The sequence below is a fragment of the Pleurodeles waltl genome, chromosome 6 (genome assembly GCF_031143425.1).
Source record: "Pleurodeles waltl isolate 20211129_DDA chromosome 6, aPleWal1.hap1.20221129, whole genome shotgun sequence".
Classification (NCBI taxonomy): Eukaryota; Metazoa; Chordata; class Amphibia; order Caudata; family Salamandridae; genus Pleurodeles; species Pleurodeles waltl.
In genome coordinates, this window is record NC_090445.1 from 997828727 (window position 1) to 997848170 (window position 19444).

The 19444-nt window shown below is 42.9% G+C and overlaps 1 protein-coding gene across 7 annotated transcripts in view; it reads right to left on the reverse strand.

The window, feature by feature from the left end:
* SGMS1 (sphingomyelin synthase 1) overlaps nt 1-19444 on the reverse strand; it is a 668505-nt gene that overhangs the window by 111380 nt on the left and 537681 nt on the right. For 2 of the 7 annotated variants that reach the window (XM_069239884.1, XM_069239878.1), the window contains one exon: nt 10054-10244. The exons of 4 other annotated variants lie outside the window; for them this stretch is intronic. The gene's annotated coding sequence lies outside the window, so the exon portion shown is untranslated. Of the gene's footprint in view, nt 1-986; nt 1061-10053; nt 10245-19444 lie in introns of all 7 variants that reach the window. One more of the 7 variants, XM_069239882.1, reaches the window with a different exon arrangement.

Here is a 19444-nt window from a genome sequence, read left to right on the forward strand (position 1 = left end):
TTTATTCATAACGCTTTACGGTCCCCTACTCCATGATATGTCTTGACTCATTTGACAAGGGACATTTCATATCAAATAACGCTTTATGGCCGCCTTGTATATGATATGAGAGGATACAAAGTATGGAAAGGACAGGCCCCTGTTGCATATGGATATAAATGAAAAGCATGTGCTCCCTTCTGTACCATAATTAAAAGCACTTGTCACCAGAGAGGTGGCCGGGGTACATGTCTCTGTCTTTTCATAGGTCTGGATTGTGTCGGCCTACCCCTTCCCTGCCGTCTGGGAATGAGGACGATATTGCACATCCTATTTTACACAACGAGCCTCACTGAAATCAAACAACATTGCAGCTGAGCAGGAAACTAATGAGATATGAGTAGTAATTCAAAACGGCTTTGTTACATTTCGATTTGCAACCGTTATTCTGTCTAGTTATGCAAAAAGCATTGTAATGAGGTTATTATTGATATTTATTCATTCAAAAGGTGACAATGATGATCTACTGTTAACTCTGTACCTGGTTTAAGAACTTTCTAAATAAAAATTGAAAGAAAAAAAACTACAATCCCACATTTGTCACATTGTGTTTGCTCCATCAGCTACAGTAACAAGCCCACACGGAAGACAAATTACGCATCTTCAATAGGATCTAGTGTTGTGATGCTTTTTCCAATTTGCTGTCTCCATGGGCTCTCTGGCTTTATTCCACCCTTCCCACCTACTATTCCTTCATTGGAATGCCCTCCTGAGGCCAATGTCAATGTAACTCTACAATCAATTTTCAATGACTTCTAACAAAATGATCCCCAAATTAGCCAAAAACACATTTGAGGCTACAAAACTGCATTTGTAGAAGGTTTACTTTTCCGTTGTTCTGAGAGATTAACTACCCAATTTAATGAAATGCAGACTTGCTGTACCGCAAAGCAGGATGTTTTAAAAGGCAATGTGAACGTCGAAACATGCTTATGAAATCAACAGACCTGTTCCATAAGTCATGGATGAAATGTTTACGTCCCAGACGTGTTAAAGGTTCCTGGACATCTAAGGCAAATGTCTGAAAATTTGCAAGACATTAGTACATTGTTTAAATACTTGAAGATTCATAATTTGTGCTTCTACGTGTAGTACACCTCTGGTAATTTTCTAGTAAAGACAATTTAACTATAGCAAAGAACAAATTATGCAAACCACAAACATGAAAAACAGTATTTAATGATTTTCACCGGCACAAAACAGATTACACAAGGCCTCTGAAATTTACTACCAGTTGTTCGAGTCTTTTTTTTAATCCCCTAGTGATCAAAGCTTCGAAGTGAACTTATAAAAAAACTATATTTAACCTTCGACTTGCCAAAGGATAATAAGCTAACCCTATACTTAGATGACTCATGTTATCAAACACACGAAAATACAAACAAGATTACAAGAGAAATACAAAATTGGTCCCCTCGGAGTCATACAAGGCAAAAGTCAAAAGTAGACCGGTGATGTCAATCCTAACAATACAAAAAACAGGAAATTTGGAAGAAAGGGAAAGAATCCCAGGCTAAACTACATATACAATACATCATCCCAGACAGGACCAGCAAGTTCAACAGTACAAAATGGGAGAAGCAGAATATTAGGACCCTTGATAGGCATGGAGCAAAGTTCAATGAACATGGGGACAAATCTGGAAGATCCAGACATGGCTACATAGAATACATAAGCAGAAAAAGCTGAATAGATGGTAATGGTCAAGAACACACACACAATAGCGTTTTTCCAAAGATGACTGTAATATTCTACCAACACTCTAAACTATTTATGGAACTGAAAAAATCAGTTCAAACAATTTGACAAATCGCACAATAATAAGACTATAAGACTGAGACTGGAACACATCAAGGCTTCAAATAAAAAAAAAATCAAGGGGTATGGTCAAAATTAAACTAGCGCTGGCCATGCCAACATCTATGAGAGCTATTGTCATGTTTTGTAGTCATGCACTATTGCCAAATCTGATTAATTTCAAAATAGTGCTATAAGGAAGACAAAGTGTTTTAAATAACAAAAAGTTTAAGCCTTTACTTTTAGCCGTGTGCTTCCCCGAGGCAAGTCAGAGGAAGGGGATAGAGCGGGAGAAAAGGACACAGGTGGAGGGCGAGGACAGCCAATAGATCGTGGCGGAGCACGTGGACAATAGCAGGTGGCCAGAAGGGTCTAGGGCAAGCAGACAAAGGAGGATGGCTGGGAAGGGCCGAGGGTGCAGAGAGAGGGCGCTCGATGGTCTGGGGGCAAGCATAAGGACAATGGAGAGTGGGCGAGGGCAACCACACGGACAAGAGAGGATAGTAGGTAGGACCGAAGGGCAATCAGACAGACAATGGATGGTGGGCTGGAGGGGCTAAAGCATGCACTGAGACAACAGTGGGAGGCCTTGAGGGGCTAGGGCAAGCAAATGGACAATGGAGGGACTGGAGGAAACATGGAGGGTGGAGAAGAACACAAGGAAGACAGCAAAAAGAAGAAAAAAACATGCTTTCATAGATTGCTTAAACAAAAAGAAAAGCAGCACCTGAAAAAGCGAGCAGTGGAAGGATATAAGTAATGGGCCGATGCTCTGGCAGGTGGGACATACAGGAAAACCAGGGAAACCATGGCAGTTGAAGAAAACAAATGAGTGACAATAAAGCAAACATGGTAAGCAATAGGGTGTCCTCTAAGCCCCCCGTAAGGTGACAAAAGACCTTGCAAGAGAAATAAAAACCCATGGGATCACTTAAATTCAGATGGGAAAACTACATTTGAAAAGAGTGTGAATCTACACCAGTTGTCTTTAAACTTTATAATGCCAAGCCCCCATCCCCAAGCAAACTTTTCGCATCTAGTCACCCCTCAATCTGACTTGCGTGGAATGATTATTACATTTTTGGGAACACAGATGGTGTACAAAGGACTGGGCCAATAGGGGTAAGGCAGTGGACCTTTCCTCTTTCCACCTCAATACACGTTCTTGCAGCCCCTTCTCACTGCTGACTCCTGAATTGTTTCTGCCAAGCCTGCACAATCAATCTCCTGCCTACCCCCAGCCCCAACTAACTCCTGCAGCTTTCTCTTCCTCTTCCCACCATGCTAACCATGCGACTCTAGCAGCACATCTTCCCTGCATGACATACCACCCAACTCACCCTCACGTTAAAAGTGTCACCTTGCAAGGACTAATTTTCACCCTTTAAAACGTGCAAAATATCTCCCATTAACCTGAATTGGATCACTCGTCGTGAAAACCTTTCTCGACTGGAAAGAATAGTTTCTCCCCATTGAGTTAAATGGAATCACCCTTCGAAACCTTTCCATTTCGCCAGACTCAAAGGAGGGTTGAGTCTGCAGCGCTTACATCCTCCGCTCTCCTGCATTTTTCTTTGTCCCACGGTCGTGCAAAACATCTACGCTGCACTAACCGTGTAATGTTTAAAGACTATGCAGGACCAGCCTCAGACACGTTTCATATGGTGAAGCAGTACAGTTTGAATGCTTGTGGTGCTCATTGATCGGAGAGCGTGATCAATATTCTTTAAAGCCAAAATCCATGTATTTACATTTGCGATGGCACAAAGCCAGCAACTGTAAAACTCGCGTCTTTCGCAAACGGAATTATGCACGTAGCCTTAAAAGGGAGCGGATAGCGGTGCCAAGGCCAAACACCTGACTTCTAATGAGGTCTCGGACCTAGTAGCTTTGTTCTTTGTTATACAGTTTCACTGCCAAATGTACCGCAAACGTTCGAAACCGATTTGTTCATACACATCTCACTGAAGTGATCATACTGGTGAAAAGGAAAGCGAAACACGAGAGAATTCACTCTGTGGCAAGTTATCTATGTAAAAATTGCTCGAGTAGGTTTGTTACAAAAATAGTAAGATATTGTGTAAGCATCAGAACAACGGCACGTAGCTTGGACGCGGCATCAGATTCTTATCTGTTACATAGTCCTTGCATGTCGTAAAATCATTTTCCTTACAAAACACTACTGTTGGGATTCGTGAATGCAGCTCCATTTTCTCTCGTCAGAACTCGCACTTTCTCGTTCTGGTGTATTTCATATAAGTAGGCCTTCAATCAGTGTTGTTACCAACTCCATTATACATTAGTAAATCTGGTTGAAACCTCGAAACGTGCAGCAAATCCTAAAATAATTAAGGAGGTTGAATTGAAAGCACTACGTGAAAGCCAAGAAAAGGTAGCCAGAAATAACAGCTTTAAGGTTCAAGACTGAAAAGCTCTCGGGTACAAGGCTTTTAAATGAGATATCGGAGGACAATGAACATATAAAATATAATTATATATACACACGAATCACGCAGGTAACTTCAATGTGCCAGAGGCACCCCCAGGGAAGCACACATTTATTACTTTTGAAATCCGTAATCACTGGTCACCAAGCTTATCAAAATGTAAAGACAACTATTGTGCGGCACTCCAGTCGGTAACGGTGGTGAATGATTTCATGCATTTTGAACGGCAAGAACTACAAGTCAAAGGGATTTCTATGAATTAATAAACACTTTCAGAGGCACACACGTTTTTTGGTACTGATATATTTTTTAATGAAGTGCGTTTCCCTGAGAAAAGGACAAAAATCTTTATTTGAGATGCTGCAAGTCAACGCCTTCCTGGACCAGATCCAGGAGAAAACTGAGGAACGCTGCGGTAAATTCAGTCATCGATATTGTGTTCCCCTCGCTTACTCTTTTTATTCAGACCTCTGATGCAAGGACACTCCTGACAGGCTCAGACCTATAGCGCTCTGTTTATATGCTGTATTTGTTTCTTTCTGTGAATCCTTTGTTAATATAGGCCTGTCATCACCGTGTACCGACACTAGGACTAGGCTGTCAGTGGAAGACGCACACAAGTGTAGTTGTTCCTGGTTCCTTTCCCGTTTGATCTTTGCCAGTTATAAAACTAGGCCCAGCAGCCTAAAACAAATGTCATGCAGTGGACAGCTGTGGGCTGACAAATAGCATTTTTCTGCTAGGCCCGACTCAAACATAACCAGCATTGGCAAAGCCAATAGATCACGCCTATACAAGAGCTACTGGCTTTGGCAATGTGTTTTGTCATGTTGTACACCAGTGCGGCTGCTGTCCAGCAAGGCTAAAAGTTAGTGGTGTGGAGTGTCAGAGTGAAGTGGGGGAGTAGAGTGGATTTGTTGGTGTAGTGGAGTGGTGTAGTCGAGTGGGGTAGGTTGAGTACAGTGTTGAGTGAGGGGAGTAGTGTTCAGTGGCAGAGTTTCGTATAGTGGAGTAGGGTGAAATAGGGTTGAGTGGGTTGGACTGGACTGAGGTAGTGGGTGGATTTGATTGGAATAGTGTGTGGTGGACTGAATTAGGGTGGGGTGGAATGGATTGGAATAGAGTGGACTGAAATGGGGTGAGGTGGATTTGAGTGGGTTGGATTGGAGTGGGTGGTTTAGATTTGAGTAATTGGGATGGGGTGGATTGGACTGGAGTGGTGTATATTGGATTGGAGTGAGGTAGATTGGATTCACTGGATTGGAGTGGGATGGATTAGATTCACTGGATTGGAGTGGGATGGACTAGATTCACTGGATTGGAGTGGGGTAGACTAGATGGTGATTGGGAGGATTGGAATGAAGTAGGGTGGACTGGATTGGGGTGGAGTGAAGTCGGCTTGATGACTGGAGTGGAGTGGGCTGGACTGAACTGGGATGGGGTAGGGTGGACTGGGATAGAGTGGGGTGGATTGGAGTAGTGTGGTGTATTGGAGTGAATGGGGTGGATTGGAGTAGGATGAGATGGGGTGGAGTGGATTTGAGTGAGGGGGACTGAAATGGGATGGGGTGTATTGGACTGCAGTGGGGTGTGTTGGACTGGAGTGGATTGGGGTGGAATGGATTGAGGTGGGGTGGATTGGAGTGGGGTGGATCCGAGTGGACTAGGGCGAGTTGAGTGGGGTGGGTTGGAGTAGGGTGGATTAATTGGAGATGGGTGGATTGGAGTGGGATAGGTTAGGGTGGTTTGGACTGGACTAAGGTGGATTAATGTGGATTGGATTGGGGGCAGATTGAAGTGGATTATATTGGAGAGGTATGGAGTGGGGTGTGTGGGTGGACTGGAGTGAGGTGGATTGGGTTGCAAAATACTTGATTGGAGAGGGGTGGATTGGAGTGGGGAGGGTTGGGCTGGAGTGGGTTGCATGAGGTAGATTGGAATGAGTTACATTTGAGTAGGGTGGACTGGGGGAGTGGGGTGGATTGGACTGGAGTGGAAAAGATTGGGGTGTATCAGATTGGGGCAGAGGTATATTGATTGGAGCGGGGTAGATTGGACTGCTGGATTGGGTTGGGTTGTATTGGTGTGGGGAGGACTGGGCTGTAGTGGGGTGGACTGGACTGTGGTGGGGCAGGGTGGAGTGGGGGAGGCTGGAGAGGGGTAGGATTGGAGGGAGGGCAGACTACAGTGGGGCAGATTGTTTTACATTGGAGGGGGACAGACTAAAGTAGTGCACATTGTTTTGGATTGAGCGGGGCAGATCGGAGTGGGGTAGATTGGGGTGGGGCAGACTGTAATAGGGTGAATTGGTATAGGGCAGATTGTAGTGGAGTGAATTGGGGTGGACTGGAGTTGAGTGAATTGGGGTGGACTGGAGTTGAGTGAATTGGGTGGACTGGAGTGGAACAGATTGTTTTGGACTAGAGTGGGGCAGATTGAATTGAAGTGGGGCACACTGGAGTCCGACCTACTGTTTTGGATTGGAGTGCAGCAGCTTACAGTGGGGCTGATTGTTTTGGATTGGGCAAACTGGAGTGGGGCAGATTGTTTTGGATTGAGGTGGGGCAGATTGTTTTGGATTGGAGTGGGGCGAACTGAAGTGGGGCAGATTAAATTGTGGCAGGTTGGAAGGACTGGAGTGGGACGGGTTGAAGTGAATTAGGTTGGGGTGGATTGTAGTAGGTCGAATTAGGGTGTACTGCGCGATTATGTGTTAGAGCATCATTTCAGAAATTATACATAAAGAAAAAATGTTGCTTTACAATATTTAGAACAAGATAATCGTCATCTTTTGAAAACAGCGCCCACGAGCAAAAACAATAGAAAACACGATTATAAATTGAAATGAGACAACTTGGCAAAATAAATAAAAATTAAAAAAAGTTAGATATAAAAAATAAAAAACGTAGCAATTATGTATGTCCTGCTGGGTAAGTTTTTGACAGTCGCACATGCCTTCTGTTTGCAGGGCACTAGAAGTTATAAAGAAAAAAATAGTACTCAGTCATGTCTGGAGCAGCGGATGGGCACCAATTAAACTGAATCAATCAGTGCTTGGTCCCTGCTCCAGACAGAGGAAAGGAAATGATGCAAGTCCTGTAGTGACAAATTACAAGGCTGTAAAGCAGAGTGCCACGCAAGCCAACAAATGGTAAGCGACAGGTGGGCTCCAAGCCCTTTACTGTAGACAACTGTCTCGCAAGCGAGACATATATGTGCTGGCGCATGCACTCGCAGGTTCAACCCTCAACATTTTTAATACAGTAGGTAATTTGGGATGAATATGCCTTACCGGCATGAGAACTAATCTATTTTATAGACAAAAGAGATGGCATTGTCCTTGCCTGTAGACAGCTGAAACGGTTCAATAACTATAACACTATTTTAGCTAGAGAAGCAGAGATCCCTACTCACACCATAATTACACTGCTTACAATCTACTAAGTGCTGTCTAAAAAGGGGTGAATTACCAATATCAGAAAAGAAAGAAAGAAAGAAAGAAAGTGTGAGTGTGTGTCCAAGAGGATATTGCCTCAAAGTAGGAGTAGTGTTCTCTACGGTTGCTGAGGGAAGCAGAGGGCAGGTGTCTGGAGGGTGGTGGAAGTTCACACAGTGCTTGATGTATGCAGGTCTTTGATTGTGAAGGACTTTGTAGGTGTGGATCAGCATCTAAAATTGACATCCCTTTTGAATGGGGAAATCAGTGGAACATCTTGAGGTGGGGTTGGTGTGGAAACGTTTAAGGAGGTTAAGGATGAGTCTGGCCGCTGGATTCTGTGTGGTCTGCAGTCTCTTAAGGAGGTGTGTGGTGATTCCTACGTAGAGTGTGTTGCTGTAGTCCAGCCAACTGGCAACCAGGGCTTGAGTGACAGTTTGTCTGGTGTTGACGTGGAGGCATTTGAAGATCTTATGGAGCATGCAAAGAGTGAAGAAGCAGGCAGAAGAGACTGTGTTGATCTGGTTTTTCCCATGGTAAGTTTGCTGTCCAGGAGGATGCAAAGGTTGTGAGTGTGGTCTGTCGGAGTGGGTGAGGGTCCTAGTCCAGAAAGCCACCAGGAGTCATTACATGGGAAGATACTGTTCCTGAAGATAAGCATTCTGTTTTGTCTGTGTTGAGTTTTAGTCAGTTGTTTTTCAGCTAGTCAGCGATGCATGCCCCTCATAAATAGTTCATATAGTTTTTTTTTAATTTTCATTTTACACAGATCTTTTTATTGGCATTTCAATAAAAACGAATACAAAAATCTCACTGGTAATTTCTTTGACATTGTCTTCACTGCGGCATTAAACCATTCCGCCCCCTCAACATCGCCAACAGCAATGCTTGAAAAGCCCACCTTGGGCAGAAATTCCTCCAAAGTGACAGGGGTGAGCTCTGGAGGATATATTACTTCTGTAGTTTTGCCAATTTTCCAAGATCTTAGCCCACTTCAGGACTGCAGGGCTTGTTCCGCATCCCACAATCTTGAAACATTCCATTTAGATACAGCCAACCCTAGGATGATTCATATATGCTCCATACGGAGCAGATCTGTTTCCTTCCGGATATTCAGGAGACACCACTTTGCAGAGGCACTGAGGGAATCATCACACACCTCACCCATACATGCAACCACCACCACCCAAAAGCTTTGCAGTATTGGACAGTCCAATATCATATAGTAAAAAGTACCATTGTGTCCACCACCTCAACAGCACCTTTCATTAGGTGCTTTACTCATCATTCGCTTATCTCCTCTTCAAGAAAAACGTGGTCCTAGGTCAGGTGGCTTGGCAGGTGGATATCAGACAGGAACTCCTGGGACTCCTCCACTGTGGTTGTCACAGCTGGGGAGTATAACTGGGCGTAGTAGGCAGTGAACGCATGTGCCTCGCCTGGTCTATCTTGCCGTGCCAGCATTGTTTTCAACCTCATACAAGTGGTGTTGCGTGGCCCTATGGCTCCTCAGGGCGGCATCGATCACCATGTACCTATATTCTTTCTGTTTAAACAGGAGCAAATAACTGGCCACACAGTATTATTCTGTGAGTTAAGTCCCCTTTCCAGTGTTTCGAGCACAGCCCCTTTTTCTTTTGTGTGTCTAACAATGAACAAGAGTGCCTGACCTTTAACTACTACCTTATATGCCCCCGGAGTGTCAGATGGGAGTCAATTAAAGTCTCATTCTCAGAAAGATAATGCTTCATTGCGCCTATTAATTCCTTTCTAACATTGGGCAACTTAAGTTACCAGGGGATAAGTGATATGACACGTGTTTTGGGACCAACCCACAAGAGCAAACACCTCTATCCAGATGATGGACCTCTGAGAAATAATGAAGGTGGTGTGCAAAGTCAAGAAGACGGTCAATACGGGAAAGGCTGCCATGTGCCCCAAAGTGGAATGTGAATTGCTGTTACGTGGGGTTATGGGCCACCAGGCAGTCAGCCCAAAGGCTTGTAAGGAAACCAAACAGTGGGCAGCAGGAAGATTCCTCCCCCTCCCACCCCCAACCCCACCACCCCCCCAGCAGTTGACATAGTAGAGCATTCAAGTGGGGCAGCGTAGCATCATGTAGGCGTGGTGGGACATAGACCAAGCAGACATTGACGGTCAACCCCCTCCCAACCCCTCGTAAGAGCAATGCATCTCCCATTGGTGCCTGGCAAGACCGGATGAATCATAAGCGGAAGCAACCTCTTTATTAAAACACCCATCTGGAGCCCGTGGTATATCATGCATGCACAACTAATTTGTAACCCCATCTGTCTGGCGCTCTATATATGTTACCCTTCAGGTGGGTCTCATGTAGAAGGACCACATCAGGTGCTTGTCACTTGGCATCTTTCAGAATGACTCCACGCTTAACTGTCTCTCAGGCTATTCACATTCCAGGGTAACAGCTTCATGGCCAGCTTGTCAGCCCGACCACCCATGTGTGTTAATGAAGATGCCTCCGCATGCTGGTACAGTGGTCAGTGCTGTAAAAAAAAAAAAAAAAAAAAAAAAAAAAAAAACTTTACCTCCCAAAATAAACAATGATAAAAGGCAAAACTCCTAAACTCATTCCCCCACAATGCCTCCCTGCATAGCGGATTTAAAACTGCCCCCCACAACTTTGCAGAGTGCCTGTCGCCCATAACCAATACTTAAAGAGTAGGTGACAGTGGTAACTACCAGCAACTGCCTCCCCCACGGACACACTGTTACCAAGAATCATTTGGCTCTGTCAGACGCGCAACTTCATCAACATCGTCCTATAAATTTTGGTTTGTGGCGCTGGTACTCTGTGACTGGGATTATTCGTGCTGTTGTCGGTCTTGGCCCACTCCATCGAACCAGTCTTGTTGGGGCCCCTGTGGCATTGCCTCCCAAACGCTTGTTGCTGTGTTCACCGCTGTTGTGTCTAGTTTCATCATCATCCTGTCTATGGACTGGATCGACCTGATCATGTCGCCATCTGTGAGACTGGCTCAGCGGTCATGCCCCCTTGGCTTGTCTTATCAATGTAGCCAGTCCCATGCCACCTTCCGGGTCACAAAGTGTCAAGTTTTCCCTTCTACTACCACTCTGAGCTGCCCTGGAAACATCACTGAGTATTTGAGGTCTCGCTCCCTCAAGACCCGTTTCACCTTAAAAGTTACATCGAAGCTGCTGAACTTGGAGTGTGAAATATAGGGAAAAAATGAATAACTGTTCTCAAACTTGACCGGAGGGGCACAGCGTGTTGCTTGAAGAATCATCATGGTCTCCAAAGTTGAAGATGTGGGCTATTATCGAACGAGGAGGTGTTCTGGGCCTGGGAGGGATTCCTACAGGCGTATTACTAAGCAGCTCATACTGCTTGTTAATAAGCAGCTCATACTGGACCAAAAAGGTACTAGCGTATTTGACTATTAGAAGACGCCTCAGATAGGGAGAATCTCACCCTCTAAGAAACCAGGTAGGCTCAAAGACGGAGAAGGTACAGAAACCCTTGAAGAAAGGTCAGAGAAACTCTGTTAAAAGGTGTGCTGATGGAGAGCTGCTGAGATGTGCACCAGTTTGAGGCAGCCATTCAGGCAACCCAAGTAACCATTAAAAACACCTGCTTAGAAACTGGATGTCCAAGTTAGCACACTAGCCATATAATTAAACACCAGCAAAATTGACACTGGGAGGCAACTTGAATCACGCAGTTAACTGTCTCTGAAAATCCGAGGCGAGTTCAACTTTCTTGGTGCACTGTTGACTACTGCTGAATACTACTGATACAAGGCTCTCTGGATGGTGGCGAGGAAACAAACATTTTACGACTTTTTGATTCAATGGTTTTTTTCGTCATTCTTTCCATTTCAACTTTATTTTTCTTAGCAAAGCTTTACCCCTTCTTACCTTAATTTGGTGGGGACAATAGGTTCTAGATTTGACTGTAATTCTGTGGTAGATTGTTACACAACATACACTGCTATGAGATTGGCCTTGGAGCTCAGACCCCCATTGTGCAAGAGCAGCAAAAGTTACCTTTATTTAAACCAGTTAGCTTCTGTGGAACTGGTTGTTCAGACAGAGTGAGAACTCTGTCTTTCCACCCCACAGCCTTGAAAGGCATTTTCTTTCACATGCCATGGCCCCATCAGCAGTGCATTGACTGAAAGAGCAGATAGTGTCAACCGGTTCTGAGTGCCACTAGTGTCAGCCAGACTCCCAGTAACCATCTCCAGTGGTGTAGGTTTTCTGGTGCATGTGTGTGAGCACCTATTGGGGAGGAGATTGCCGCACATATTAGTTACATGTGCCTTCATGCAGCTGTACCATTGTGTTTGCTACGTTAAAAATTAACCTGCTACTACACGTCCCACTTCTCAAGAGTGGCAGGGTCTGCAGAAAATACTAAGGGCCTGATTACGACCTTGGCGGAGGGGATTACGCCGTCACAAACGTGACGGATATCCCGCCCATCATTTTACAAGTTCCATAGGATATAACGGAACTTGTAATATGGTGGACAGGATTTCCATCACGTTGTGACGGAGTAATCCCCTCCGCTAAGGTCATAATCAGGCCCTAAGTCACAAAACTGAGATATGTGCAGCATAATGCACTTTCGACTCACTCATTCGCCTGGGAAAATCTTTGTTCCAGAGAACATAGGGCTAGAACCCAGATTTTAATTTCATTATTGTACATGAAGATCGAATTTTATATTCACAGACAACACAATAAGTCCTTCTGTTTCAGTAGTCTTAAATGATACTAGGCTAAGTTATGCCAATGGAGTAGATCTTAGACTCACCAAGAGGCACAGAACAAACTGCAACATGCATCATCAGAAGATGCCAGTATCTTGTTTCCCAGCCACAATATGTCTGTCTCACCACAGCTCTGCGGATGTTACACCAGCTCCTGAGCTGGCTAAGGATCAACTTCTAAGCTTCATCCATGGCTCATTATGCACTTAATGTCATGGATCCTGGTTTCATAGGACCAGGCTTTAGAACTATACCCATCACTGCAATCTTTAAATACAGTTCCTGCTCAGTCATAAAAAACAGAAGGGTTCATAAATGAAGGGCACTCGCCACAATTTATTTTGTGGGAAAGTCTGTCATGCATTTTGTCTCAGAACCATGACATGTCACTTTGCTTTCTGTAAAGCTCTAAAAATAATTCTGTTCGCTGGTCTTGTGGTACTCTAGTTCAGTTTATCTGTGTTAGGTCCATCTGAGCCAGTATAGCTAATGTGGCACACTTTAGAAGCAATAACTATTCTGACTACAACTTGTGACAGATGCAAAACCATGGCATTAAAACTGCTCTGGGACGGTAGTGCAAGGAAAGTCTTGCTAAAAGCCACACAATTAACACTGCCTGGCCCATGATCAAAGCATAGTCAGTTACATGACAAACTATCATTTCAAATCTGGTGATTCCGGGCACTGCAAGAAGACTTTTATAGACTTGTATGGCAAAGATGGGGTTTCCTTTGTTCAAGTCTTTGATATGATGGGAAGTACATGACGAAGGGATCATTGTCCAAGCTTCTCATTATTTCAGTAGCGATCTTCTGTTTGTAAAGTGTTCCACTCACAACAAGTATGTCCATTTACGTACGTAATTTTGGAGTTACTGTCAATTAAAATGGCCTGCAAAACGAATGTGCCCACTCTGCAGTTGTATTATTTAAAAAAAAAATGAGGCAAAGCCAGTGACCCCTGGGTAAGTAAATACAAAGCAAAACATTTTTTGCCCCAAGGGGAAAGTGTATGCCTTGACTTCCACAGCACAGACCAAAGCAATTATCAGAAAAAAAGACGGCTTTTGTCTCAGTATGGTATTGCTAGATTAATGCATAATTTTTATTCTTTCATCAATTTCACTTCTTTGACATTAAAACTGATTTTTAATTTAAAACAGATTTAGGTGCTCCTATAATTGTGATGCATTGAGAGTGAGATGTGAAAAAGTGCCGAAGTGTTATATATACAAAGTACAAGGTGTGGTTAGAAAAGTACAGTGATCTTCTGAAGGACTCCTTAATTCCAGGTGTCCCAAAGTCATCATTTATTTCTACGTGACTCCACATAAAAAATATGTCGACATTTCAACCCTGAATATTAGCATAAATCAGTAATGGGTCATCATCAGGACTGAGATTATCTGTGTTAGAAGCACCTAAAACAAATAAAATGTAAATTTCTTCCTTAATCATTTCGTAAGGATATATGGTTACCATTATGTAGATTTCATTTTATTTATTTGAAACCTACAAAATGTAGCCACTTACCTACTCTTCCACTGATTTTCACTAAAGTTTTCCTATTGGCAGTCTAGTTGTTCCTCCTAAAAGGGAAACAGACAATCCTTGTATGTCTTTGAATTGCTAAACACTTCACTTTTTCATTCCCTTCCTTGCGTGATAATATTATAGTGAGCTATAGAGACAATATTGTGCCCAATAAATCTCAGCAATATTGTTCCAAATTGTTATCTTTCTTCTAACAACACATGAAAAATGACTAATGTGTGAACAGCCCTTATGCATCTTTGCTGTGCTTGGTATATCCTTTTCTCTCTCAACATTTACACAGAAGTATATTTAATGCTGTCTGTTCACTCACCACAAGAACTGACTTTGCATGCCCATCCTTGTATAGATTTTGATGGAATCATTCCTCCGATCCACCTCGATTCGGTCTCCCTCGGATCGACCTCTTTTTCTACAACCTTAACACAGAGTGGATTTCCCTGAAGCCACAGATCTAGATTCTACAAGGGCCCCTGATGTATCCCCAAGTTCCCCATATAAAATTACTTGATCAGAATTACTCTGTCACGGTGCGTGGGAGGACGCCACCTTACAACTTCCAAATCGCGCCATAACTGCCTGTTTAAATAGAATCAGGCCATGTGTAGCGTGCACGCGACAGCCTGTGAACGCCCGCTAATTTTAACTGAGGATTTTGCTTTGAGAAACCAGATTTGTCACAAGAGGTATGGGGCAAGCCTAACCTTAATTACAACAATCACTGCTAGGATCAATATGTGTTGTTCTCAATATACTTCCATTCCTATCTATATGTGATGTGGAAAACCATAGATGTGGCAAATTAACATTACTCAAACAATTTTCTATAGTTATGTGATATAAGAGGATGAAAATCATATATGTCCAGAATTATTTTCATATTATTAAAAACGATCATTAGGTGACAACGTGTAATCATCTCGCCCAAAGAATACATGGCTCATACTTTCATTTTACAGATACCTAAATATACATCCGAAAGGGCCCATTCACATTGTAGAAGTCTGTCTCCAATCATTCAATGTGTTGAGCCCGTTGGTTATTGTTCCACATTTCTCCATCCAATAATGTTCACGTTTTTAAAGTAGGATATGTTTATCTCCCCCTCTGGGTCCCAAGGTCACTTGTTCGATGACTTGCCATCTCATCTCCTCATTGTTATGTTGATGTCTCGATAATGCTCCACCAGGGGTGTCCCCACGGTTTTACATTTTATTCTACTCTTAGGCTGCAGAATTCTGTACCTTATTATCTGTGTGATTTTCCCTATGTACATTAAATTACATGGACACCAGATTACATATATCACATCTTGTGTTTCAATTACTGAAAGAAGCCAAAGTAAATACATCATCATATCAAAAGTCACTCGTATTAAAACTAAATTTGAATGCTGAACATTGTCCACATCTGTAATTTGCAGGTTGTGGTAAGGCTGCTCTCACTAATGCATCTTTCACATTCTTAACTTTTTTTTTTTTTTTTTTTTTTTTTTTAAAGAGGGAAAGTTCCCAGTGGTGTTTCTGAACCTTTTTAATGTCACTACTCGCTGGACTAAATGTAGTGACACAGGTTAGTCTATTGGTACTGTCCTTCCTCTGTTTAGCTTCCAGCGGGGTATCACTCTGCAGGTGTAGTCATCTAGACCTGAGTGAAGGGTGGGAGTGAGAATCTTTTTCCTGCTTCCTGGACTTGGAGTATTCATTCAAGTCTATATAAAGTTCATGTGTTCCTGTAAACAACGATTTTCAGAACAAGGTTATCTGGCACTATAACGCTGAAAGCACTGACACACAGGAACCAATTTACTGTCCATTTAGGATAGTATAGTTCACATTGTTTGTTTGAGAGGCTGCCACGGCTGAATGTGCACGGAGTGCAGAGAGGCAGTCAATTGTCAACTGTGACAACACTTCATCATTTAACAAATGTGAATTTGAAATCTACTCGACCCCAAACGGGGTATAAAAATTTTCTCTCGATGAGAATGGTATAACATGCACGGGATAAAAGCAGTTTGTCAATGTTTCTTAAATGTGAATTGCACGATATGTAATGTTCTCGCAGATTGCCCCTTTTATAAAACTACCCCTATTACGTTTTTAAAACCCTATTTTTTACAGTTTCAGGCATGGTCAAAAACTGAAGTAAATAGACTTTTGGCTAATATGTTTTTCTTTGATATTGGAATAGGAATACCAGGTTTTCTAATTTGTATTACATATATAAGTCTAGCCGATGCGACCTGTGTTTAAATGTAAAGAAATTGTGGAGAAAAAGCAAATAGATTAGGGAGGCAGGAAACCCCTGAAAAACAGTGGGTGCAGGCAACGCACTGAGGTTGAGTAAGGCTCCAAAGATAAAACACAGGAAGAGAAGTTGTGAAAGCTGAGTCACAAGGAGACGGGGGCGAGGGCACGTGGAGCGGGGGAAGAACATTCAGGGTTGCTCAATAAGAAAGCATAAATTTGTGCAGTGCCAGGAGCAGGCTTGGCCTCAACTGGACACAAAAAAAATGGCAGGCAGTGAACCACGGCCAGGAAAGCGAAGTGTAACAACTTGAAACACACTCTCGCAACAGCAATTGGAATCAAGCGTTGTGCAAGGCAGGCGCTGAAAAATCTTCACATCTGAATGGAAACAGTTTGCCGTTGCCAAGGCCACTGACCAGAATCCCTAAAGGAAAACGTGGAAGATCTGCTTGCAGGTGCTCGGCAAAATTGTATACAAAGGCCTGAACGGGCACTAGTGTAAGCACATCATTTGTTTTCTGTTCTTTCAATTAGTTTTCGATAAAGACGATGACTTACCAACTGAGAGAACATACGGCGCGGAAAGAATGTTGGTTGAAGTACAGTGATACTCATCACGTTTCCTTTGTAAAGGGTTCTTTCCCTCGGCTTTACCATTCGGTTTCAGTACAACAGCGCGTGACCGATTAATGTGGCCGAGGAGATCGTAGCCAAGTAAAGCAAAGGTGACCCGCGAGCAAAGGACACGGTTGGGGAAAAATACAGGGGCGACCTCTTTTATTTGAGATATCCTAAATTCTAGGTATCTCAAATTAAAAGGCAGCATTTATTTAACATAAACGTGCTGTCGGAAAAAGAAAGGTAATAAGCTCACTCGCGCTAACCATTTGAGGCACCAATAACACAAGCATTGCTAAATTATATCCATCAGTCACACACTGATGAGGTAGTGTTTGTGGTAGATGGGGCTTGTGGGGCAAAGGCCTTCAAGCTGCGGGCCAGACTACAGGATATTTTGCTGGTTGTGGATTGATCAAGTAATTTGTGTATTAAGTAGTTTTAATTTAAACCAAGCTAAGAGGACCTTCTCTATGTTGGATAAGCTTTGAAGACCCAGCACTGTTTTCCTTATACATGAATGATGTACTGAACCATCTCAAAACATGCATAAATGACCCCCGAATGAGATAATTTCAGGGTAATAGCCCTGTGTTTTCTGGAAGACATGTTACTAATCTCAAAAACACCTATGGGTCTGCAGGCCCCCTTATTTTGGACCGTAGACTTCTGGAATCAGAGTGGATTGGAAGTGAACCCCAAAACCACACAAAAACAAATACATGTTTCCAACCCCCATAAAACCTACTGGGGCGCACTATTGACAGGAGAATCTCAGATCAAAAGGGTAATGGACTATTTGGAGGTAAAACCTATGAACAAGTACGTCATGGTCTTGTCAGACCACCAAAGTGCACTACAATTACAGCAAAATTGTGATACCAAATCAAGCCAACCTCCTCAAGATCAGTCTCCCCAGCCTTATAAACATATAATGTCAAAGCTCGGAGGGCAGATCTACATGGTGCAGAGTACTGTGGGGACATAAAGTAACCAATCTATCAACATCAGACTATAAATTCCTGAAGTCCCTAGTCAACGTGCCCCATAAATGTCCCACTACTGCTATTATATTTGGGTTTGGGAGTAAAAAGCATAGCCGACAAGGCGAATGTTAGGCCTCTGGTTTACTGGCACCTATTACAGTATAGAAAAAGAGATGTCGTCCTACAGAACATCTTTTTAAAAGTACTATCGAATAACGAGACAAGTTCCAAGGATAACCAAGGAATACTTCAAAGTAAAATATTGGTTGTACGTTTCAGGGAGGGAGTAAGTAACCGCTAGACATAGATGCCTACACAGACCAATTTTTAGATTCAAAAGTGCAACCATATTTGCTCCCTTCTTTGATTCTTCTACAGCTAAGCAACTTTATATTAAACTTGGATATGTGGGGCCAGATGCAAGACCACTTTGCCTTGTGACTCGCAAATTGCAATTTTTTGCAAATCATGAGTCGCAAAACAAAATGTACAACAGTGTCAAGCGCTCTGTTTGCTATTTGCAAAAGGGTCGCAAGGGACCTGCCTCATCAATATTCATGATGCAGGTCACAATTTGGGACCAATTTGTAAATGGCAACAACCACAGGGATGGTGCCATGCTAGGGTTAGCAGATAACCATGTCTGGGAGTGGTTTGTCAATAAAGAACTATATATTTTTTAATGCAGCCTGCTATCTGGGGAGGGGGGGAGGAGACCGGGATGCTTTTAAAAAACAAAAATGAAAATATACCTTTTCATTTTTTCCAGAGTAGGCAGTGGTCCTGGTCTCCTGGTCAGAACAAATGAAATGCTGGCAACCACATTCACAGAGGGGAAGGGGTCCCTCGGGGACTCCTTCCCATTTGTGAATGGCTTACCAGCAACTTGAAATTTGTGGTAACTGCTTGTTTTGCGACCGCATTCACTGTCACAAAACAATAATACATGGGTCTTGAAGTCGCAATTAAGAAGGGAAAAGCCCCTTCCTAACTGCGAGGTGCAATTCCTATTTTGCAAGTCTGTAACTGGATGGGGGTTACACAATATATATTGGCCTTAAGAAAACTATGATCAGACACGAGAAACCATATCCCTTAGCTCAGCCAAGTTTCTTTCTTCTCTGTTGTATTTTAGAAAGAAGTACTGTTTAAAGTGTGGCCCATAGGGCATAATAATGAGACTATAGCTGTAGTTAAAAAGTCAATATTTTTTAAAATACTTCTTGTTGTTTATCGTATTAATTAAATGATGGTAATATATATTTGTGCATTTAATGGGGTAAATCCCCCAAATAAACCGGCTGACTTGACAAGCTTTGAAGAAGCTTAATAGGACCCTCTTTAAATCATGTTTTTTTAAATCAGGAAATACAATGATATGTGATGGAGTTGGAGAAAAATAGTCTGAGACAATGTGGAGTTTTAAGTTCGGCATTTTGGACCAAATTCAAAGCAACAGATGGAGGCAGTAAATAAAGTACCAACATCTACTAGACGATATTTAGGTCTGACATGGCCTGGGGCTTAAACACCCTTGT